We start from the raw sequence: 26,739 nt of genomic DNA, 5'->3' as shown, positions 1-26,739 counted from the left end.
ATCGTGGTCACCTGAGGATCGTCGCCTGTCACTCAGCTGCTCTCGCGGGACGGCCAATAAGTGAATGATTGATTCACAAATACTCTTCATAACCCATAAGTAATTACAAAGTCAAATCATCCACAACTGAGTAATAAGAGTTCCCAGAAAATTTACGAAACGAAACTGATAAGACTGAAAAAAATCAATTACCTGTACAAGAAACTCGTTTATAATACATGTGGTCCTGTTGGGCGCCACCAGTGTTCCTCACGGCATATAAAGCCATTGAATAAGTAGCGTTTAAAAATGAAAAAAAAATCCACTATAGACTCTCTTTTTCTCTTTCTCTCTGGAGCACTTAAGCTTTCGTCTTTATTCTTGACAGTGACACATTTTACACACTTGCCTGTGATGTCTCACAAGTGTTAATAAGAACTTAGCCACTTATTGTATAAAGTTTAAACTTCAGTCAAGACTTATAATTTGGCGTCACTGTCGAGTCTCAATTCCTTTCACAGCCGCTCCTCCCCCTCCCAAGTGCTTCCTCAATTTCCTCATGACCCGCCTTGAGCATTTGTCTCTAGTTCATTGATCAGCCGGCGTCGTTCATATTCCGTTTCGGAGAAAAAGATTGTTGGCAGTTTAAAATGATGATCAAATTACGTCGCTGGTTGTAAGAAGGAAACATCACATTACTAAATGCTTCAAATCCTTCATGGTGTGAGAGAATGAAAAGCTAATTTAACCAAGACTACGCTGACCTGACCATTACAGTAATTGTACTTCCCCCTATGGACAACATAGACTGTTACTGAAACACTGGACGGACCCTCAGACGATGGAAGGTTTCCTGCAAGATCACTTGCTGGTCTGGGATCTCAAAGGTCACTCATCACATAACTCAGTCATGAAATGGGAGCCCCATATTTCATACTTCCACCCTTCATTTCTTTGTCTTTTATATATCATGTATAACATGATATTGTAATCACGCTGATATACATTCAGAAAAAGTTATTCATTCTAAATATATTCAATTATTTCGTGTTCACTCCATTGTGATATAATTACGTTTCTCATTTTATTTATGAAAAATTATACAAAATACAATTGAACATAGTTCTCAATAAGTGGCATCAGATCACAGAATGTCCTTTGGCCAACGTTCAGGGACGGTTTCTGCTAATCATCTTGCTTAAGTCTAGGATGATGTATGTAGGAGGGGCAGCCTCTGATGAGGGAATATCCTAGACTCTGGGTACTGTTTTATTTGCAGGCCTTCGGCAGGTTTCTTTACATGCACAGAACGTATGGTTTTTGGTTCTACACACAGGCGCAATATAATAAAAGGTACTGCACGTATCTCGCGTGAGACATATTTTGTACAACACCGGGTTATGCTCTGACTTCTTTCTCACAGTCAATCAGTGCCGCACTGAGCGTACAATATGAACATTTTAAGTGACAATAAGTTCGTTATAGAGTAACAATGTTAGTGAAGAGATGGACGAGCTAAAAAGAGAAGTCATGACCAGTCTTTTGGGGAAATAACTATTGTAAATTGGGAACTTAATGTGAGTGGGAACCAACGGTTGAGTCTAACACCATGTCATACTCAGCTGTGTGTGGTTACCACCTATAGTGTTTGTGGTACTGCTTTTTACACCATCCACAGTATAACTGAAAGACGTGTGAGGGGTCTTGGCCAAGGTGTGGGTCACTGGACGGTGGAGGGGGATAAGCGGCGTAACAAACGCTAATGTGAGGAAGATCACTGTCGAGTTATTTTCATGGGGCTTCTCTTCACCTTGATGTACCCTTCGGTAACCTAAGGGACTTAAATATATTGATGATTATTTACCTTTTTGTAGAGTAAGGGCTTTGAGAATGATAATATACCCTTTCTATCTTCAAGGGTTTATTGGTAATCAAATACCCTTAGAGGGTTTGCCATTAGGGACAATAAAAAAAAAATCATATCTTTTCGTTTCCAGTACAGTAAAATTCAGTAGCGCGTGAGTGTGCAAGCTTCTCTGAGCATCATCTAGAACACGAAAAATAAATGGATCATTACCAGAACAATTAGTTATAGATGATTAAACAGCACATATCCAATGTGTTCAGAAAGCATCAGTTAATCAAGAGAACCAGGCAGGAGAGAGGCAGCCATCCACCTCCATCACCCAGGTGGCCTCACACCCAAGTTAAAGGGGAACACAGTTGTCTCTCCAGCATCAACCTTCCCACACTCTAACATAGAAATTCACACAAACGTGCGCACACGCAGATACACACAGATGCACATACACACATGCAAATAGATCCACACACACTTAGACACAGCCAATTTGACACATTAACTGAAAAATATATATATAAACACACACACTAGCTGTGGTACACAAACACACTAACTGTGGTCCACACACACACTAGCTGTGGTCCACACACACACTAGCTGTGGTCCACACACACTAGCTGTGGTCCACACACACTAGCTGTGGTACACAAACACACTAACTGTGGTCCACACACACACTAGCTGTGGTCCACACACACTAGCTGTGGTCCACACACACACAGCTGTGGTCCACACAACACTAGCTGTGGTCCACACACACACTAGCTGTGGTCCACACACACACTAGCTGTGGTCCACACACACTAGCTGTGGTCCACACACACTAGCTGTGGTACACAAACACACTAGCTGTGGTCCACACACACACTACTCGTGGTCCACACACACTAGCTGTGGTCCACACACACTAGCTGTGGTTCACACACACACTAGCTGTGGTTCACACACACACTAGCTGTGGTCCACACACACACACACACTAGCTGTAGCTCACATTGTTACACCAGCTTTAAGTACTACGCCTACGCCAGCTTTAAATTATACATCTATATCAAGTCCTGTTCATAAACCTACACCAGATGTGGGTCATAAACCTACACCAGATGTGGGTTATAAACCTACACCAGATGTGGGTTATAAACCTACACCAGATGTGGGTCATAAACCTACACCAGATGTGGCTCATAAACCTACACCAGATGTGGGTCATAAACCTACACCAGATGTGGGTCATAAACCTACACCAGATGTGGGTCATAAACCTACACCAGATGTGGGTCATAAACCTACACCAGATGTGGGTCATAAACCTACACCAGATGTGGGTCATAAACCTACACCAGCTCATACCCATCACCCATACCTTCTTCACTATGTATATTTTACAAGCCTTAACCCCAAGTACGCTCCTTACGATTGCGACGTTCATACCTATAGCTTTATTCAGAGACCTCAGGACAGGTAGATGAATACTGTGCCTTAACACCTGACAAAACTAATACACACTGCAGAGGCTAGTGAGTGGTATGTGTTCTTTACGCTTTATCTCAAGACACAATGGTGGCGCCTGAAACCTAGATGTGAAGAATGGGTCTACACTTGGCAGAGTTTTGTCATCTGAGCCCAAGCAGTGAGCATCAACCTGTTTCATGGTCATCTTCTACACATAACAAACATTAAGTTGAATTATTGTCCTTAGAATTAAAACTACCCAGTAAATATTTATTTCCTTACCTTACCATTTCCTTACCATTATTTCTTTGAATCTATAAACCTTTTTCCTACAAAATTGTTTAAGAAATCCTTGAAAATTCATTACTTTCAATATAATTTTCTATCTTCATGTAACTAATTGTCTATTTCACTATTTATGCTCTTAAAATCATGTTTAAATAAGTCTGCACACAAGGTTTCCTAATTAATTGTCCTAAACTAAATACATTCTATGGATTCTGCTTTTAGGCAAATTCACATATCTTTATTCTCTTAAATCACGGGAAGCTCCCCTAATACCTCTATATGGTAAACAGTTGTAGATTTATGCCAGACATTTGATCTCAAAGTTTAAAAGTTCTATTGAAAGTTGATCAACGCCATAAATTTTTATCATTTTTAGTTTTGTTTACAGCTGCCTAAATTATTTTTGAAACCCAATAGCCTGAACTTTTTTGGGGGTTTGGTTTCTTGTTTCCTTGTTCTTACTATCATTGTACTTTACTCTTCATATACATACTCTGCTTCTCCTTGTTTTAGACAGCCTGAAAATATGAACTAACACGTCTATATTACTTGACTTAATCCCAAAATGTCCCGCTGTAACCTTTTCATCTTCCAACAAACATTTACACAGGCACCTTCAAACAAAGTATCCCCACATTCCTAGTTTTTATTTCTCATTCATGGCTTCTCATTCTTAAGGATTCACAGATTGTTCTTTTAATGTTCATAACTTTGTTTTGCTCAGATATTACTTGCTAACTCTGGGTGACTCAACTGTCCATAAACACGGGAGGTTCTGTACAGTTAAACAGGAACACTCACTGAACCCTCGCCCACAGCACTTATCCATGGTTGTTCTCGAGAAAGTAATGAATTTCAGCGAGGTAAGAAGCACAACTCCATCCCTCGCCAGAAGACTGAGAGGAAGTAGAGGAAGTAAATAAGAGAGAAGTTATGAACGAGGTTTAAGAGGGTAGAGGCTGGTTATGAGATCTTAACAACACAAAATAAGGCCCTATATGTATTTCTCAAGAGTATTTAGTAGTACTTTGCATATTGCCTTCAGAATTTCAACTTCGCGGTACAATAGTTGTGTGGGGCGAATTGAAAGTCTCCCAGGGTCCAATTGTTGGGTTTAAATAAGGTATTATATTCGGGATCACTTTTCCTATATTTTTCATGTTACTCTCATTATAAACCTATATGTATCACCAGACTCGTATATACTCCATAGCTATACCATTCATACAGTCATTCATACACGCATATCACTCATATACCGAAATATTAATAATTATCAACCCTATTTAATTATATTTTATCATATTCAGTTTTGAACATGAATAATTAATTTCTTCCTGACATAACTGAAATTATATTCCGTCTACTGATTTATCTTCTCTCGAACACACGTAAGAGAGAGAGAGAGAGAGAGAGAGAGAGAGAGAGAGAGAGAGAGAGAGAGAGATATGATTTTTCATACATACTGGCTTAAACTTATCCTTCAGACTTACTCATACACCACAGTCGCCCAGAAGAGTGCCAAGCTCCTCATGTACACAAGACGTACAATAAACACCAAGATATACTAACACAAGCTACACTATGCAGGAGGAGGCAGAGCAATACGTGCAAGAGAGAGTGTGAGATGAGGGAGAGGAAGGGCGCCCACACTAGCCTGGCACTGTGCCATAGTCTCAGCACACACACTCACTCAGGGACCACCTTTCTCTAGTCTGGGCTTCTATATGTAAGCTACTGACACACCGCTCTACACTACCTGTCAGTACTGTCACCAGGTACAAATGGAACTTATTGAAATTTCTATTCAAGTCTGATAATGAATTAATACTGTAATGATCTTTACAAGTTTACAGCAGTGTGCAAAGATCACGACCTCACAGGCCCATGACGCTGAATTACATAATTATCACACCCGGTGTCGGTGTTTGTCTCAAATAAATAACAAGCTTACACACACACACACATACACACACACACACACACACACACACACACACACACACACACACACACACCCACTGATCGCTATAAGAACAGCCCAGTCCCAACCATTGTAAAAATTATCAATAACTTGTAATTAACCAGTGTATTCACTCCCAGTAAATACTACTTCTTGCACTGTCACTATGTTGAAATGCACTGCAGTTTGAGATTTTCCCCATCTAGTTATTATATATCTTAATTGTATCACTTATGTTACTTGTATATTATTTGTAATTCGAAACCTTTCCCCAAATATGTAACTGCATATTTTCAGCCTTCTGGCTGCCAAGCTCTTTCAATAAACCGTTAATTATTATTATTATTATTACACACACACACACACATGTAAGGTCTTTAAGCGCGTAACAGGGTTAGTAATACACTGATCCATCAACAAGTGAGAGGTTTGGTCGTGTTGTGAAGCATGGCAGATTTGCCTGGCTAAAGGGTGAAGCAAGTGAAGGACAGGACGGTGTTTCATGGTCCAATGACCCCAGTAAACACATTCCCAGGATCCAACATGTTAGCTGGCAGGTGTTACTGAGACTACAGGACGATAACATTCACGAGATCAACATTTTGATCAATTAGTCTTCAGTATACAGTATTAGTCAAGAGTTTAAACGGTCACATAATAAGCATGATTACAACAATTGGCGTTAGGTAATGAAAACCAGCGGAGTGAATTCAGAAGTAAAGCCATAATTAGACTGGAACGCCTTTAGGTAACTGAGCGGGGATTCTTGAACAATCCTAAAGTAAAATTTTCTCTTGGCTTAGGCGAGAGAACCTTGAGTATACAAGAAAATAAATTCTTTAGTTCGAGTTAACGCTACAGAACAGAGAGAACTCCATTAACAACATTTCACTTCTTGTCACGTTCAAACCAGCTCGTGTATTTTTACGAAACTAAATCAGTAAGTTCTAAACACCAGTACTACTCTCAAACAATCTAACATCTGTTGATTTTACTCATGGATAATTTTATTAGTTGCATATAGTGGCGCCTTTTAGTCGTATTTATGCACTTAACGATCCTGGCACCGCTTGGCAACTGCCAGTAAGGAAAAGATTAATGAGAACATTAAAAGGTTAACAAGATATTTGAATAATTTCATAACGAATAAATTGTGACAGGTAACATTTCTATACAAAGTGACTGACGAAACATCTTTAATGTCAACAGATTCCGCTTTACCCGTGGTATCCATCTTAAACCATAATCTGTGAAATTGATTGTCCAAAGGCTTAACCGAGGTACTGGCGCGAGTCTGGGTCTGGGTTCCATGCATTCAGAAACGACATAACCTTTTATATACCTGTCAATAGGAGAGTTTATAATCAGTGCATACTACCAGTGTTGACCAGTACCTGTAAAACCAAGTAATTAAGTACAAAAAAGACACCAAACTCCAAAATGTTCATGACGCAGGTTATGTGGTAAGAACAACATGTAGAAACAGGTAAGCCCCGAAGGAGGGGAGATCTCCAAATAAAGTACTGAACAACATAACATCATAAAGTGATATTGGACAGATAAAATTAAAAGAACACATTAACAGTGAATTAATGATATCTACATAAGGAGCTCTAGAGGTACGTAAACAAGAGAAGAAAGATCATGGTCTAGCGTCAGTGGTATAATGAGGCCTCTGGCGCCAGGGGACAAAACATAATTTGACGCCCTCCTTACACCCACCAGCAATCCCAACTCCTCTCATCCTTTACACTGATTCTTCTAACACTAACCTCACATGGTAACCTAACCTATCATGGCACTGTATCTCGTCATACTGTCACGAGATTGAATTATTATTATCTGGAGTGGCAGCTTCAGCACTTACGTGTGTAATTAATTAATGACACTTGCAACACTCTAGTTAATTACGTATAAGACTTTTCGCCATTTATTTGCTTCACTGAATATTGTACTAACCTAACCTAACCAAACTTGTTACTACACATCTTGGTTAGTAGCAGCTGTCTAGTGCCACGTACGAGCTATATTCCCCACCCACAGTATGAAACGGACAGATCGCTGATGATCACAGTGAAGGATGACGATGATAGACTGGAACAAGGTAATTGCCTCGGCTAAGTCGATTATTTTCACAATTTAAAGAATAAATAATCTGCCCCATGGTTTCTGAAATTGCTGTATCAACATCTCAAAATCTACCCATGAAACAGACCCGAGTGTTTAAGACGGTTTAAATAAAAAGACAAACGTGATGTAAGATCGAGGAAGGCGAGAACTCAATGACCATCTCTCAAATGCACATCGAGCCAGACAGTCGCTTTGGATTTCCAAGAGTACTGTACGTGGAAGACCGAACTTGGATTTCAGAATACGTTTAATTTTCTTGTCGCCGAGTACATTTAATAAATAAATAAATAAATAAATAAATAAAGGATCAATAGTATTCTTTATTCATAGGGATCGGTTGTTTGATTTTCCACATACAGTAATGTTTTAATTCGCTCAGAAACTGAAAATGAGTGGAGTAACCTGACCAACTTAATGGCACAATTAAGGGTACCGCTGTTGAACAAACTATTAGGACTTGTACAACATTTAACACGACAACAATAACAAGGGAACACACAGTGATCGGTATTAGGTCCAGTGCTATGAGTCGTGGTCCACCGGGGTAAGACCAGGAAGGAGAGTGCTAGATAATCTTGTCATTATGCTTAATACTGAACACGAGTCACGGGACCCTTGTTTAGGATGAGAGGAAGATTACAAAATTTACCGAGTGGAAGACTGGAAGGCATAACAGGGAATAAAAAAGTGGCCCACAAGGTCCATTCACAATAACGGTGTTCTCCATGAAATTTGTTTCCAATAAACTGGTTGTGCTCCATTAGTTCCGTTTACAACAAAGAGCGTGTTCCAGAAAGTCCATTTACAGTTAAGAGTGTTTCAGACTTCAGTACAATCACATACGATAAATATTTTACTCCATTAGATCCATCTACAGTAAATATATTTCTCCACTATGGTTATTTACTCTAAACAGTGTGCTCCAAGTTCCACTATTGCCTTTATTGGTCAACATTGTGTCCCAATCTTTACATATACATTAACATTAGTATACGGTGGTAACATTATCATGATGGTGGGCTAACAATCTATTGCTCCTGGTTCGAACCCATGTTGAGAAGGTAATATAATGAGATTGATTTTCGGTGTCAGCCAAACTCCCTCCTTGTCATAAAAACCCAACTGTCTCATATAAACCAGACGGTAGTGCGGTGGTCCCCTGATGCTGTGCTGCAGCATCCAACGTACCACACGTCTCGCTGCTGTACCACAGACGTCTCGCTGGTGTACCACACATGTCTCGCTGCTGTACCACACATATCTCGCTGCTGTACCACACATGTCTCGCTGCTGTACCACACATATCTCGCTGCTGTACCACACATGTCTCGCTGGTGTACCACACATGTCTCGCTGGTGTACCATAGAATTATTCATGTGTTGTTAGGCCCTCAATGGCGTCCACGACAGTCAGCTGTGATGACAATAACTACTGTATATTGTAATGCTTTTTGTTAATTATTGGTGTTGATAAACAGTGTGCACCATTATCCATTATACCATATAAAGTGTGCACCACTATGTCATATAAACAGTGTGCACCACTGTCATATAAACAGTGTGCACCATTATGCCATATAAAGTGTGCACCACTATGTCATATAAACAGTGTGCACCATTATGCCATATAAACAGTGTGCGCCACTGCCATATAAACAGTGTGCACCATTATGCCATATAAAGTGTGCACCACTATGTCATATAAACAGTGTGCACCATTATGCCATATAAACAGTGTCCACCACTATTTCATATAAACAGTGTGCACCACTATGTCATAAACAGTGTGCACCATTATGCCATATAAACAGTGTGCACCACTATTTCATATAAACAGTGTGCACCACTATGTCATATAAACAGTGTGCACCATTATGCCATATAAACAGTGTGCACCACTGTCATATAAACAGTGTGCACCATTATGCCATATAAAGTGTGCACCACTATGTCATATAAACAGTGTGCACCATTATGCCATATAAACAGTGTCCACCACTATTTCATATAAACAGTGTGCACCACTATGTCATAAACAGTGTGCACCATTATGCCATATAAACAGTGTGCACCACTATTTCATATAAACAGTGTGCACCACTATGTCATATAAACAGTGTGCACCATTATGCCATATAAACAGTGTGCACCACTATTTCATATAAACAGTGTGCACCACTGTCATATAAACAGTGTGCACCACTATGCCATATAAAGTGTTCACCACTATGTCATATAAACAGTGTGCACCACTATGCCATATAAACAGTGTGCACCACTATGTCATATAAACAGTGTGCACCACTATGTCATATAAACAGTGTGCACCATTAGGCTATATAATTATAATGACAACAGAGGCCCTAAACGAGGGTTCCCAACCTGAGGTACAATTGCCTCCATTTATAACGGGTACAGTGGCTGGTGTGTCTGTGAGATGCGGCACCATTGTTTGTTTACATTGTAGTAAAACTAACAGAACAGGCAGAACTACCCTCACTATAGTAACCAGACCATTGTAGTACGCCATTGGCTCCTGTCTGTTGTCTGGTGGACGGTAGTGGCACATCTCACAAAACACGCCAGCCACTGTACCCGTTATAAATGAAGGCAACAGTACATTTACTGTTGACTCAAAGAGTTCCTTTACTCCCTGTGATGATGTTACGTAAATGTGACAGCGTCGCAACGTCTACGAAAATATAAAGTGGTACACGAAATGAAAATGGTTGAGAACCTTTGTCCTAATTGATTACTTTGAATCAGTATTCACATAACATGACAGCACCTAGCTAAGAGGAAAATGAATACCTCAGGAGTGGAAACTGAATTAAGAGAGATAGTAATTAAAGACGACCCGACATCATCTAAAAGAAAATAGCTAGCTTGAAAGAATTCAAAGCTCCTAGAGTGGAAAAAGGAGGTGGCAAACAAGATTTGCACTCCATTAGGACTCCTATTCAGGAAATCTTTGGATCAAGAAAAAACGCCTAGGTACTGGAAATCAGCCAACGTCGCCCTAGTTTCAAGGTGTAGAAAAAGTTAAACAGAAACTAGAGGCCGATCAGCCCATACATGCATACTCTGAGGATATTGTGAGGGACGCCATCATCTAACACTTGACGGAGCTGTAACCTACTGCATCCTTACCAGTCGCATGATTAGTAAACCCATGTTATCTAGAAATCCCACGCACAGATTTTAGAAAACTAACAGCAAGGATATTGTTTCTGTAACTACTGTATTTAGTTTTATTTCCTTATAACAAGGAATACAGTTAGTTCATGAAAAAGATGTCAAAGACAGTGATTCTTGCTCAGAGATAGATGAGGCATCCATGCTGTTAGTTCTAATATTTGGACGACCACCTCGTGTTGTAACCTAGCGAGATTCGATGAAATGTAAAGAAATTTTGTTAACAAGACCGACATCAGTTTACTCCCCTTTATATTGACGATTCACTGTATCAAGAAATAGCTTGTTACTCTTCTCTGCGATATATGCTAGTAATTAATCAACACACAGCAGGTAACTCAGGTTATTGGTTGACTGGCACCACGTAATTCGTCTTGTCACTGTTCTGTCAATTCCCATTTGATAGCCAATGATATATTCCTTCAGTCCATTTCGATATAATAAGACGATGAATGTTCTCATGCCTTTAGTTGCTTCGTCACCTAATGCTCACGAGGGAGATGTGCCAATATAGGAGGGTGATTACTTAGCTTACGTCCCTCACTACGATTATCATCTACTGTTAGCCGCAACAAGTCGAGGGGCATGCAACTCTTCGTTCAAAAGAAAGGCAATACGTTGATTGGGAAGAAGCCAATACTGTACAAGACCGAGAATATAAGGAAGTAAGAGCAAGAACAAAAAGCTCCGAGCTTCCACAGACGGTCCAAAAGTGAATCAGTCTACTGGTGGACAGACCGAGAATAGACTGTGTATCTCTGATCCCTGGTTCTCTCTCACCAGGAGGTTCTGCTATAGACATATAATGACAAGTTTTGTCCACCAGTTGAACCTGTTAACGGCATCAACTACCCGACTGTCAGAGATATACGAGTATTATAGTCATTTGAACACGAAGTTTTACAGGATATACATTATATTTAAAATTTCATGTGATGGACCATTTCAGATCTCCGATTATATCCCAATAAACATTATCAGTTCTTTTTATCATATAACCCAGAGAGCAAAAAACAGATTAAAGATACAGAATATAAGAAGAGGCGACATGGAAACAGTACTTGACGCATGAGGCCAACAACAGCGACCTGCCGTATGGGTTGTCTACTGGTAAGTATTTCCGCACCTGTCTGACATTCTTGGCCCTCGTACTTCTCCTGGCGGGGACTAGACATTCCTCTCTGAGCATCATGTTTACTTAGTGTGAAGGTTGCTAGAATGTTTCGATACACCAGTTCGGTTTTTCTGAACGTTTATAAGCTGAGTTATATCTTACTGCCCTCTCAATACTAAGCTTTTATTACACATGGAGGCAGTGTAGACGCAGTACTGCACTCGAACATTTTTTCTTCCCCAAGTGCATAGTTATTGGTAGACCGGACGGGTGCTCCGGGTATAAACCTGCGGGAGGCTAGTGCTGTGTCCACTCATCTCCCGCACCCCACTACCAGATGTTTATTTGTTTGAGTTTGTAACAACTTGTTAATACCTGTAGTTTACGCGGTAGGCGCCATATTTGAACTATCTCATAATCTGCATTCATCAACAATACGTTTTAATTTGATTAGTGGTATTTCAATTACTCTAATATGACACGAATTAAACTGTGGACATAAATAAGTTGAGCAAAAGACAAGAACATTTTAGTGCCTAAGTAGGCCTATAAACTGTTTTCTTAACATAAATATTAGTTGAAATTTGCATTTACTGTCGGGAAAATTACGTAAGGGACGGAATGTTTGCGAGTCTGAGGCTGTCCTATTTATGCGATGACTGAAATGTATTTATAGAGACTTTCTATCAGATTTCTACACCGGTGTCATCAGGGAGAGGGAGCGTGCGTTGGGCCAGACAAAGTCCTCAACCACGACAAGACCAGTGTGGCGGGAGAAGAGACTCCTACAACGTGACGGAAGGATCGACCCCAATTGAAGAAATTGTTACCAGGACATAGGGTCACATAGGGTCACTGTTGTCACAAACCGGGGAATGTATAGTGTTCTAGTTTTGAGAAAATTGCATACTGTATTGGCCGGTTAGTCATAACAGCGACGATAGTAAGATATAGTAACGCTACTGCATCTGAGAGACGACTATTGTGTAGCAGTAGAGAACACCGAAGATTCATCCACCAACTTTAACAGCCCCGAAAAAAAAAACATTGGAATATTGAGGGGGGGGGGTGAATCTTCAGGTGACAGTGGACCTCGGTAGTCACCAGAAGGTTGTTCCATAATGTACATTACCTGATGTTTAACTACCTCGATGGTAGTGGGAGGGGGGGGGATAAAAGTGATCCGTAAACGAAAAAAATTAGGAATGGTCTCAGTCTCGGATTTAGTTACTTTCGACTATGGACACAAGATCTGTGTTCACTACAGTTGCATTATTTAGACGACCTACTGTGAGACTTAAATTAGCGAACAAAATAAAATGCTTGTTCCCTCGTTCTTGATAACACAGGTAAGTCTTCGAACCCCATCACCTGTGTTACCTGCTCTCGAGAACACTCAACATGGGTAACTACAGCACAGTGACCATTCAAGAGTCCAGTGTGTTAATTTAACCTTTATGTCATCATTATGCCTTAGTGTGACATGTAATACCTGTCATGTCATCATTATGCCTTAGAGTAACATGTAATACCTGTCATGTCATCATTATGCCTTAGAGTAACGTGTAATACCTGTCATGTCATCATTATGCCTTCGACTTGCATTAAATTTATCTAATTGTCATTGAAGGTGAAGAGGGTCAAGACTGATGTTGCTGAAGAGAATACTGAAATGATTATAGGAAATTTCTTCTTTTTTTTGGAGAGGGGACGAGAGGGAGAGGCAAAACAGCGCCTCGCATTCTTTCTATCTCTTCCTTAGTGGAAAAACTTCAGCTTCCGGCCGCGGCATGTGCAGCCAGGGTCGATGGCTGCACACGACCTACTAACCGTCGATGGCGCGGAACTGTGCTGCCACTCCACACTCCTTCACTACACTCACCCCTTCTTATTGCCTCCTTATTCCCTCGTAACACAATAACCCGCAGAGAATACAATCTCCACCCAAGTGTCGAGGATGTCCTCACCCTAGTGTTAAGGATGTCCTCACCCGTGTGAAGGATGTCCTCACCCGTGTGAAGGATGTCCTCACCCGTGTGAAGGATGTCCTCGCCCGTGTTAAGGATGTCCTCACCCTAGTGTTAAGGATGTCCCTCACCAGTGTGAAAGGATATGTCCTCACCCCTAGTGTGAAAAGGATGTCCTCCAACCTAGTGTTGGGATATCCTCACCCGAGTGGAGGATGTATTACCAGCTTAGTGTGAAGGATGTCTCACCCGTGTGAAGGATGTCCTCACCCGTGTGAAGGATGTCACTCGCCCGTGTTAAGGATGTCCTCACCCTAGTGTTGGGATGTCCTCCTGCCGTGTGAAGGATGTCTCCTTACGTGTGAAGGATGTCACTCACCTAGTGTGGAAGATGTCCTCAGCCTAGTGTTAGGATATCCTCACCCGAGTGGAGATGTCCTCAGCAGGTGTGAAGGATGTCACTCACCCCTAGATGTTAAGGATGTCCTCTCACCCGTGTGAAGGATGTCCTCCACCCTAGTGTTGGGGAATGTCTCACCCGTGTCAAAGGATATCCTCACCCGTGTGAAGGATGTCCTCACCCCGTGTGAGGATATCCCTCGCCGTGTTAGAGATGTCACTCACCCCCCTAGTGTTAGGATGTCCTCACCGTGTGAAGGATGTCCTCACCCCGTGTGAGAGATGTCTCACCCCCTAGTGTTGAGATGTCTCACCCGTGTGAAGGATGTCTCCCCACTGCCCGTGTGAAGGATGTCCTCTGCCTAGTGTGAGAGGATGTCCTCACCTAGTGTTAAGGATGTCCTCTCACCCTAGTGTTAAGGATGTCCTCACCCGAGTGGAGGATGTCCTCAACTTAGTGTGAAGGATGTCCTCACCCTAAGGATGTCCTCACCTGTGTGAAGGATGTCCTCACCCGTGTGAAGGATGTCCTCACCCGTGTGAAGGATGTCCTCACCCTAGTGTGAAGGATGTCCTCAACCTAGTGTTAAGGATATCCTCACCCGAGTGGAGGATGTCCTCAACTTAGTGTGAAGGATGTCCTTAACCTAGTGTGAAGGATGTCCTCACCCGTGTGGAGGATGTCCTCAGCTTAGTGTGAAAGATGTCCTCACCCTAGTGTTAAGGATGTCCTCACCCGTGTGAAGGATGTCCTCACCCGTGTGAAGGATGTCCTCACCCGTGTGAAGGATGTCCTCACCCTAGTGTGAAGGATGTCCTCAACCTAGTGTTAAGGATATCCTCACCCGAGTGGCGGATGTCCTCAACTTAGTGTGAAGGATGTCCTTAACCTAGTGTGAAGGATGTCCTCACCCCCGATGTGATGACCCAATTACTTACATCTAGGTAAAGTACCTCATTAATCTTAACCATTACAATACCCGTAACTAACTCTAATGTTTGTTCTTTTTGACAAATGTAGAAACTGGGTTGCCAGTCACACGCCCCTGGAGTTTTTATAGACGCTTATTGATGTTTCTATATATACTGTATATATATATAACACGACTGTCCAACTCTCTTACAGGAGAGGTCATTATAATCTCAGGTAAAGCTGAGCCGTCCCCAGGTACTCTTAGCCCAGGAATACCTTGGGTTAATCATCCTTTCACTTTCAGCAGATCATTGTAGTAACATTCTATGGTAAGAATCACAGTAGCAGTAAAATACTTGCGAGAGGAAAGAATAGACTACAGGACCACACGACTGATCATCAAGTGTTCTCTCTTCCAATCCCCGATGAACTGATCAAATACCCTGTACAGTTAAGCAGGAAGGGAACCGTATATCGGCAAAATCATTTTCTTGGCCCGATACATAAAATGGGGAGTGAATGTTTGGATGTTACGTACACTGACTGTAGGACACAACAATAGTATAGGTCAACAATAGACAAAACTATGTTAAATATAAGAACGTATAGAGATGGGATACACGAAGATGACCTGACCATTTTCTGTACTCATCAGATTTACCCTCTACAATAGGTTATGTTATGTTAGGTCAGGTTAAGTCAGGTCAATAATAGTCATCCTCATATGTGAAGGTTGACGACCAAGGCCCTCCACTCAGTACGCCTTCGGGATCCTCTTAGGGTTAGAATCTCTTCAAGGACCAGCTTATAATTTCATCCATCCTCTCAGCCCCTTCCTTCCTCTGGCCCCCCTGCCTTCCTTTAGCCCCCCCTGCCTTCCTCTGGCCCCCCTGCCTTCCTCTGGCTCCCTGCCTTCCTCTTCCCCTGCCTTCTCTGGCCCCCAGCCTTCCTCCCCAGCCCCCCCTGCCTTCCCCTCTGGCCCCCTGCCTTCCTCTGGCCCCCCCTGCCTTCCTCGGCCCCCCCTGCCTTCCCCTGGCCCCCCTGCAGCCTCTGGCCCCCTGCCTTCCTCCTGGCCCCCCCTACTGCCTTCCTCCTGGTCCCCCTGCCTTCCTCTGGCCCCCCAGCCTTCCCCCTGGCCCCCTGCCTTCCTCTGGCCCCCTGCCTTCCTCTGGCCCCCCTGCCTTCCTCCTGGTCCCCCCTGCCTCTGGCCCCCCTGCCTTCCCCAGCCCCCCTGCCTTCCTCTGTCCCCCCTACCTTCCTCCAGCCCCTGCCTTCCCTCTGGCCACTCTGTCTTCAATTTAATCAATTGATATCCACCATTATCCGATCATCCTTTTATGTATTTACTCCTTAAATTTCCAGAATTTCTATCGTTGGTTTAGTCAATTTTAATACGTCTTCATATTTTTTTCCAACCAGTAATACTTAACCTTAACATTCTCCTGCAGCATCAAATTACAAAGTCCTCTAACCTCCGTCTGGTGTCTGCTGAAAATATCCACTCTTCTCAACTATACAACAAGAACTGAACAAACGTATCATTTCAGCAGCCATTTTCTTAAACTAAAATTTCTGATTCTTTTTAATATATCAATTATTAACTGTTGTTATTCTTTAAGATTTAAACAGAAGATATGGTGAAAATCTTATGTGTTTGTAATGTAAGCGGGATAATTTTATAACCTAACCTAACCCAAGCTAACCTATAACTTGACTTCACCTAAGCTAACCGACCCTAACATCATTAGTTTGAGTTGTTTGTTTGGTCGATGCTAGGTCCTGTACTCCATACAGAATCCAGGAAAAATAGTCAAAGAACCTAACCTAACCTATACTAACCTAACCTATACTAACCTAACCTAACCTAACCAAACCAAACTTAACCTAACTTCACCTCACCTAACCTATTTTATTACTTTCTTTGTTATTGGTATTTACATAAAATTGTGACTTTTTTTCCCGTGTCTTTATTTCCGTTCACCTCCATATGACCTCTTGGAAACTTTGGCGACAACATACCAAGTTCGACATTCTCGTAGGGGGCGACTGAGGTGTGTAAAAATACACCGCAGTTATAGTATTTATTTGGATGGAGAAAAATATATATCATTTTCTCTCCACGGTGACAGTGAGGAATAAAGCCACTTCCATTATTTCCTGAGATACGTCTCTCCATATTATTTTTGCTGTTTTTGTCTTTATTCGATCTTGGAAACAAATAAAAATCGTACACCATCTCTTTGTATCTTGAATGATTATTTACATGATCAAGAATGGTTGAAATTACTATATCAAAGTTACATAAACAAGGTGATCGAAAAGTCTCTGTGCAGCTCATATAATTAATAATATACCTTGTTCTACTTACAGTGAACGTAAGAATAACAAGAAACAACTACATTCTTAATTATTACAGGTGCACAGGTATTTATCGGTCACCCATTCTATAAAATGCACATTCCTGTTACCAAGAAATGTCCCCATACATTTCCCCTATGCCACCGACTCGCCACATCTCCCTACACCAGTGATTGTCCTCCCCTCACAGCCCCTCTGCTGCTTAATTGAACGTCAGTATTTTGATCTTTGTAAATAGAAAGTTTTTAGCTACAGTCGGGAAATCAATGGAGGAGAGATGTGTTTCCTACAGGTGAAAACACAGATATAACTTTGTACCTAAATAAATGATACCGTTCAATTTAGGTGACTTATTGGATGACAGTCAGGTGTGTGTGTGTGTGTGATGGTCTCTCTCCCTTACACCCTGTCATAAAGGATCCTTCTCCTTACACCCTGTCATAAAGAATCCTTCTCCTTACACCCTGTCATAAAGGACCCTCCTCCTTACACCCTGTCATAAAGGATCCTTCTCCTTACACCCTGTCATAAAGGATCCTTCTCCTTACACCCTGTCATAAAGGATCCTTCTCCTTACACCCTGTCATCAAGAACCCTCCTCCTTACACCCTGTCATCAAGGACCCTCCTCCTTACACCCTGTCATAAAGAACCCTCCTCCTTACACCCTGTCATTAAGAACCCTCCTCCTTACACCGTCATAAAGAACCCTCCTCCTTACACCCTGTCATCAAGGACCCTCCTCCTTACACCCTGTCATAAAGGACCCTCCTTACACCCTGGCATAAAGGATCCTACACCCTGTCATAAAGGATCATCCTCCTTACACCCTGTCATAAAGGATCCTACACCATGCCATAAAGGATCCTCCTCCACTGTTATTGTATACTCTCATTCAAAGTCCTGATATAAAAAATAAATATATATATTTAGTTTTCGTCCTGCAGTGAGAAACATCCTTCTTACTCCCGAAAGCATCTGTGTGCAGCTGAGTGAGAAACTTTCCTGACCCACAAGATTGAGAAACCCCCGTCTTGCACACAGCAGTGAGAAACCTGCATATCGATGTGAAAAACTTCCTTCTCACTGTCGTCCAACGCACACACACACACACACACACACACACACACACACACACACACACACACACACACACACACACCTCACCTCACCCCCACTTCACTTTTTTCCTCGTGTGATAATTAGGATTTATTCTCTGTTTTTTATGGACATGTGGAGTAATTCCTTACTTACTATACATCAAGATTCAATAAACTAGAGTCTTGGCTAACTCAGCACACCCGGTACTGTATATTTTTTTTTTTTATGTGGTGAGGAAAGATGATTAAGTTAATTAGTAATTTAATCATTAAACCCAAACCTGAAACATGAACTAAAATGAATATATTATATTTAACACCTGACTACTCGTTCCATCAACGTTGCTTTATATTAAATCTACTGTATACTGTATGTTTGTATAATAATTTAATTGCTATTTATACAAACATATTCGGTATAAATTATACTTATCACTCGATCTTATTATTCAGGTTTAAAACAGTTTATTTGATTTTTTTTTTTTAATTATGGAATTATTTTTTATTTTCTTGTTAGGCGAGTTATCCAACGTGGCCCATGACAGGAGATAGTGCACGACCATCCCCTGAGCCGCCCACACGGCCTAGCCAAAATTTTAGCTCTTTATCTTCAAAACTGTGGACACGCCCGTCCCTCCTGGAGGAACAAGAGATAGTGCCCACCCACCCCCTTGGTCAATGGTTTATATACTTTTCATTTTCACGGACCAACGGAGAAAAACATTTCTGCTGACCAGTAATAGTAAATATTTAATACTGACAATTTATAGTCCATGTACAGTTGACCCTCGGTAGTTCGTGAGGCTGGGACTGATTATTGCTGCGATATATCGGTCTGTAAATTACAATGGGGAAAATGGGATACGGAGCCGGAGATTCAAAATACACCAAAAAGTGCCTTCAGAAAATATTGGTAGCTGCTCAGCAGGAAGGCTCCAAGGTAGTGTGTACATGTGTATATATTATATTCCTGCCTTCTAGTAATCTTCAGGCAGCATTGTAAACGATTATAATTTTAAGAAAATAATGATAAATTGAGATAAAACAGAGAGGAATGCGTGACATTTTATCTCCCTGCCCGACTGACTGAACTGAACGACGCAACACTAAATCAACATCATCCGCCAGGCCTGTGAGGCCACCCAGGAGTAAGCTGACAGTTGCCACAGATTAAATATAAATTATTTTCTTGCCAATTAACTGAGCACAGTATATTGTTGGAGAATTATATTTTACAAAGATATTACAATAAAAATATATCCCATGGACCAATAAAACTTTGTCCATGGACGGGCACTGGTCCGCGGGCCATAGATTGGGATCTACTGCCCTAGACCACCCGCACTTTTCTCCCAAATAAATTTCTCAATATTCAAAGCTTTTGGAAATAGTCGACCCGCGGATAGGGGGGCTGTGGTCGGCCGACCCACGCCTACTGGAGGAACAGGAGATACAGCATGACCACCCCGCACCTTCCTAACAAATGTCAGCTCTCTCTCTCTCTCGTTGTCAACCACCATCTGTTGTCAATTATTTTCTGTCACCATTCCATCAACCAGTTAATCCAAGGTATTAGTTTCGTTGGATCTCATCATAAAGGTTAGGTTCCCCAGCTTGCTTCACCTGCCGATTAAACATACTGACGCTAACTTAGTCAAACCTATCCTAACAAAACCTCACCTAGCCACACCTAACTTAACATATCCTACCTTAACCTAACTTCACCTAGCCGAACCTAGCCTAAAATATCCTAACTTAACTTCACCTATCCAAACCTAGCCTAACATATCCCAACCTAACATCACCTAGCCAAGCCTATATTACAATGGCTTGTCACCACTGTAACATTGGCGACAATGGATATTGTACATGAATCTCCTATCTTTTGCACTTTTTAACTGATACAGATAGTTGGTATCTAAGCTACTAACACATGGAACTCTTCTAACTGGACTTGTAGTTTCAGCTGGAGTTACGTGTAATCTCTGTAGTTTCAAATAGCTGATGTTCAAACAAACACCATATGTTTTCTTTTCAATTTATTATCCAAAAAATTATGCACACTTTGTTGGCGCAATGACGAATTAACCAATGATGGGCAACTGTCCTTTTACGAGAGAATATGGGAGGTTATTTACAGAACTCCTTTAAAATGCTTGTCTTGTCTGAGATACAAGTGTTAAGTCCACAGATGGCCAAGCGCTTCGTGTTTAGCTGTGAGAATCAGAGGTGGGTGAAGGACATGAGAATGTCATCTAGCATGTGAAAAATAAGTGATACGGTATGCTTAGTTGCTCTTTATTTAGTTTAGTCGGGTAATGCTTGCTTATCAATTAATCGGTGTAAATAACCTTCATTTATATAAATACTAAATGTCTGTATGTAGAGTAGACAGAGGCTATTACATTGCTTGGCCACTACCCACTGAGTTCCACGCTGGGTACTACTGTCCACAAAGAAACTAGAGCTTTGGCGCTAACCATCAACCCAAAGGACAGGAGGCGAACACTGTATGCACTAGACTGCCGCACCTCTTTCAGAAGAGTCCCGAAAGGTAAAACGCTCAGGACAATGATAAATTCAGGGAATTTTTCTGAGGATGAGAGAGAGATGTCAACAGGTGCTGGGGGATGGTTGAATATTAGCTGAGAAAAAACGAAAACACTTAACATGTAGAATTTACTGTACTGTTTGTATACTGTCATTGTCTATGTGAATTGTATACTAAGAAGTGTCTATATGCATGCTGAATCAATATAGGTGTCAGTACCTATATTAACATCACTATCATAAAACTGTATTATGATACATGTAGCAGATACCTGTATTATGACACCTGTATCAGATAACTGTATTTGGACACCTGTATCAAACCCAACAGGTACAAAAAGAAATACAATAGGTGAATTATACAGTACAAAATCTACGACCCAGCGTTGATTTATATATGTCAAACGCCACGATTACAAACAAAATGACAAGAACACAAAACGGTAGCTATGCTAGGAATAAAACAGAAAAAGAACATAATATGGTAGTAGTTAAGTCACATGGCAATGAGAACAGCTCAACAGTAGAAGCATAAACTTGACGCTGGTATCAACATCTGTTGACTACTCTAAACAACGACCACAGAATACGACCAGATATTTTTTTCTACGTACTATATTTGTCTCTTGTGAATGAGGAATTTCTACACCTCCTGAATGACGCGTTTTCGTTTCCTCATAACTTGAACCTCTTTTGGCGACCTTAATTGGCTTGTTTTTTGTTAGCCACTGCTATAAGATACTTCCTTACAGTCATACTGTTTTTTCACGTGCCTATGTCTACAGAAAGTGATATAACACTACATGGCAGGCATTTCTACAGACGTATCCCTTGGTACTGTTTAAGAGAGCTTCACCAGCCTCTCAATTCAACTTTCTGTAAGGACTTTACCGTCTTGGTCCCATTTGTTTATCCAACACCGTTCTCTCCTTGTCGCCTACCAGTGAACACTCGGGAACTTCCACTTTGTTCTTAATTCATGCAGGGTTTATTATTGTTTTTGCCTATACCTATACTGTCTAGGTACATTGGGAACTGAATGCCTGCACGGTCTATGTATACCTGCATTACCTATATACTTGCCAAACCAATTGTAAAATTGTATGATGATTTTACTTAATATAAGTTATTACAGCACACAACCCTGGCCACACTGGACTCTACCTCTGTTCTCCTCCATGCTCACATGCGTCTTCTATTACTACCACAGTGTACTATGGTTAATTACTTTCATCTTTTCTTATCAAATGTTACTGGAACCACGAAGCATAAGGAAGTGGATTAATTGAGGGAAAGTTTTCGGTAGTTCATAGTCCACCGCAGTTTGTACCGAGTAGAGGAAACGAGATTCGGTCTGAGAAACCAACGATAGACCTTGGATCTAAGTTGGGGATGAGGGCCGAGGGAGGGAAGGGTCGTGTTATTAAAATTCATTGATCGATTCCCATCTTTATGCTGTATTTGATAGTGACGAGAAGAGAGGCTTTCCAAATTTCTAAGTGGATTTTGTTCTTATCGGTTATTTTTATTGTATAATACCGTGAAGGAGGAACAGTTCTTTGAGCTACATAAGTTCAGGAAACATCTCAACCACAGGAGTTGTTCCTAGACAGTTCCCCAGTGCTAATAGTGTAAAGAAATAGAGTAGGCTCCCTGGCATGATGAAACTGTCATGTCAGTATAGGTCACCGCCAGCTAGTCGTTCAAAGGACAGAAGAAGAGGTTAACTGAGAGAGATTACAAGGTTCTTAAAACAGTTAGCTCCAAACAGACGTGAGGCTACGACGACCTTGTAGAATACCACCAAACAGTGTTCCAATGTGTGATTGTTAACCAACAGCTAAAATAAGTATCCAACTAAATATTGGATGTATTGTTAATAATTGAGTGTTTATAAATATTTGAGTGTGCAAAGTGTGCGAAATTAGCCAACAATGACATTTTAATCCTCACCAATCCCACTCACAGCCGCTACTTGTGTGATTATCATACAGCAGATATGTTCGTCAAGGAGTCAAAGGTCCTTAGTCTTATAAACATCTTAACTAAAGCACTGGAGACAAACCACTTAAACGCCAGTCATTAACTTCCAGACAATTAGGAATAAGAAAGTATTCTACGCCTGACTTGAAGATGTCCTAACTTCAAAAATGAAAGAATGGGCGAATGGCTTCATCAACCTGTCCTCTGATACTTTCACACACACTAACCCTTCATATTCATTTCGGCATGCTCACATCACCACACAACCACAGCCTTATGTAAAATACGAACAAAATAATCTTTTACTAAACCACATTAACACGGAACAAAAATTCAACATATCGATACCCAGGTAGAGTTACATAGTCATTCCTACGTTCACTCCACTTGTTTACACCATCACCTTCCCAGAAACACAAGTGCGTAAATTCACACACAAACACGGGATCACCCAGGCACTAACACCACCATATTCACTCACACCCTAACACAGTCACAGGGTCAGACACCAAACAAAGTCACAAGGTCAGACACCAAACACAGTCACAAGGTCAGACACCAAACAAAGTCACAATGTCAGACACCAAACAAAGTCACAGGGTCAGACACCAAACAAAGTCACAATGTCAGACACCAAACAAAGTCACAATGTCAGACACCAAACAAAGTCACAATGTCAGACACCAAACAAAGTCACAATGTCAGACACCAAACAAAGTCACAATGTCAGACACCAAACAAAGGCACAATGTCAAACACCAAATAAAGCCATAGACAATCATATATTCACTATTACATCCAAATAAAAACATAATCTCAGACAGTTAATCACATATAGGTTCAGCCACTCACGGTCCAAACCATCTTGGATTAGGTTAGGTTACACACGATCATTTTACTCTCTATTATACTAAATACTACCACTCATGCATCGTGTTATTCATAAGAGTTATATCACCGCTTTACATAAGGACACAGATGGTCACACGCTTGGCCACATCCGCCTTCAGTCACACCAACCTATAACCACCATATATACAGTCAGTCAGTCAGTCAGTCAGTCAGTCAGTAACCCTTACAGTCATACTAATACACACTAAATCTCATTATAGTCACACCCTTATACACTGACTCGCGTTTCATTTATAATTATACAGGCATACTAACTCTCAATACAGTCACTCATACATACTAACTCTCAATACAGTCACACTCATACATACTAACTCTCAATACAGTCACACTCATACATACTAACTCTCAATACAGTCACACTCATACATACTAACTCTCAATACAGTCACACTCATACATACTAACTCTCAATACAGTCACTCATACATACTAACTCTCAATACAGTCACACTCATACATACTAAATCTCAATACAGTCAGTCACACATACTAACTCTCAATACAGTCACTCATACATACAAACTCTCAATACAGTCAGTCATACATACTAACTCTCAATACAGTCACACTCATACATACTAACTCTCAATACAGTCACTCATACATACTAACTCTCAATACAGTCAGTCACCTCATCTCACTTACACAGTTATCATACAGAGTGGCTCTCATACTCTCACTCACTCACTCACACACAATACTCATACCTGCATTATATCACACTCAAACAATGAGGCTCTTAGAAAGTCATACTCACAGTCACACACTCAGTCGCACTCACATTTACACACTCAAACAGATTAATTATCACATAGTCACACCGACACAGCTACACACAGTCACACCCACACAGCTACACACAGTCACACCCACACAGCTACACACAGTCACACCCACGCAGCTACACAGTCACACCCCACAGCTACACACAGTCACACCCACACTACACAGTCACACCCACACAGCTACACACAGTCACACCCACACAGCTACACACAGTCACACCCACACAGCTACACACAGTCACACCCACACAGCTACACAGTCACACCCACACAGCTACACAGTCACACCCACACAGCCAAACTCAAAACATATATACAGTACACACAGCCATCCTAACAGCACATAAACTCACACTAGCCCACCGCCCTAGCTCCATACAGTGAGGCTGTCTTTAAAGGTCCACATCATCCTCTGAAGTCACATCATCACAAAGTTGTTGCTGTTTTTTCTCTTGTGTGTTTATTAGGTTCAACCTTAATATTAATTATGGTCATTGTTTATTAATCTGACCTATAATAGTGAGCTTTGTATGTAGACTGTGCGAGACGCTGTGAAGCCTGACAAGTGTGGTGAGGGTGGTGTTGTGGGTTTATACAAACTCTAGTGAGAGAGCCCTTAAGCCCAGACCACCTAGGTAATGCCCGCCCGCCCCTTACATGTACCCTCTACTTACCTAGTTAAATCATCACCACTCCTGGACGCTCTTTGCCAGATCAATATATATGATTTTTTTTTCCTTTCAAGATTTTGTACATTCTGATTTCCGTTCAGTGTTATTACGTGAGAGAGGGGGGGTGGGGTGTAGCAGTATGAGATTTCTTGTTACAGTAGTAATTTACATGCGAGTGGTGTGGGGGTGAGCAAAAGACAGGAGGATGAATGGTGAGACAGACCCACGTGTACCTCACACTCACCTGTAGATCCGTCCGTCTCATAGTAGAGGAAGGCAACAGTGTTGGACGGGACGCTGTTGCAGGCCTATCACCTTGCCACCTTGGATCTCTGTCTGGTACCCTTGTCGAGACACTGGAAGAGGTCTCTTCGTGAAGCGTTACGCTAGTCTCCCCCCTGGCAGTAGCGTCGCGGCAGGAGCCTTATTCATCTGCAATACTCACACCCACAACATTGACCTACACGTCACCATACAACAGACACGCGGGATGTCATGTGGGATTCTTGTACCCATAAGAGCAACAGTATTGTTGCCTTTGCTAGGTATATAAAATCAGACAGTTAAAAGGCACTTCATCACTTAATCACAAAAAACACACGGTTCTCCCTTTCTGTTTGTCATGCAAGTTTTATATACAGTTACGACCATGGTAGTGGGAATTATTTGCGAGCAAGAAAATGGTTAGTGGGACACGAAAATGTGAGGGTTGGAAGAGTGAGTGAGAGGGCGGTGTAGCGCGGCGGCGGCAGTGAGCGTGGTAGATGCACGACGGCGTCCAGGATGGCACTGGCGGCACAACTGTCTCCCCGCTACTGCCTCCCGCTCGCCTCCCATCATCCCCAGAGCTGCACCAGCCGCGCCCCTCCCACACTCCCCGCACCATTCCCCATGTAAGTATACGGAACACTCATAAAATCCAAGTTGATTTTGATGAGAGAACTAGGGATCAATGTATTAATCGCTCTTCCGATACCAAACTCCCTGTCAGACATTCATTGATATAGACACATTTAGCAGCGTGTAAAATCCAATATATGGTAATGAATGCAGCAAACTCAGTACATACGAGCCGCATTGCGTGATTTGCCTGAAATTTCGGAACCGTAAGGGA

The 26,739-nt window shown here is 41.5% G+C and overlaps 1 protein-coding gene across 17 annotated transcripts in view; it reads right to left on the bottom strand.

Moving 5' to 3' along the window:
* LOC121880141 (neuroglian-like) overlaps positions 1-26,431 on the bottom strand; it is a 176,277-nt gene extending 149,846 nt beyond the window's left edge. For all 17 annotated transcript variants that reach the window (XR_006091494.1, XM_042387211.1, XM_042387201.1 and 14 more), the window contains exon 1: positions 25,870-26,431. The gene's annotated coding sequence lies outside the window, so the exon portion shown is untranslated. The remainder of the gene's footprint in view (positions 1-25,869) is intronic.
* Positions 26,432-26,739: the final 308 nt, after the last annotated feature.

This window comes from Homarus americanus, unplaced genomic scaffold (genome assembly GCF_018991925.1).
Source record: "Homarus americanus isolate GMGI-L3 unplaced genomic scaffold, GMGI_Hamer_2.0 scaffold30108, whole genome shotgun sequence".
NCBI lineage: Eukaryota > Metazoa > Arthropoda > Malacostraca > Decapoda > Nephropidae > Homarus > Homarus americanus.
This window is presented reverse-complemented; position numbering and strand designations above follow the sequence as displayed.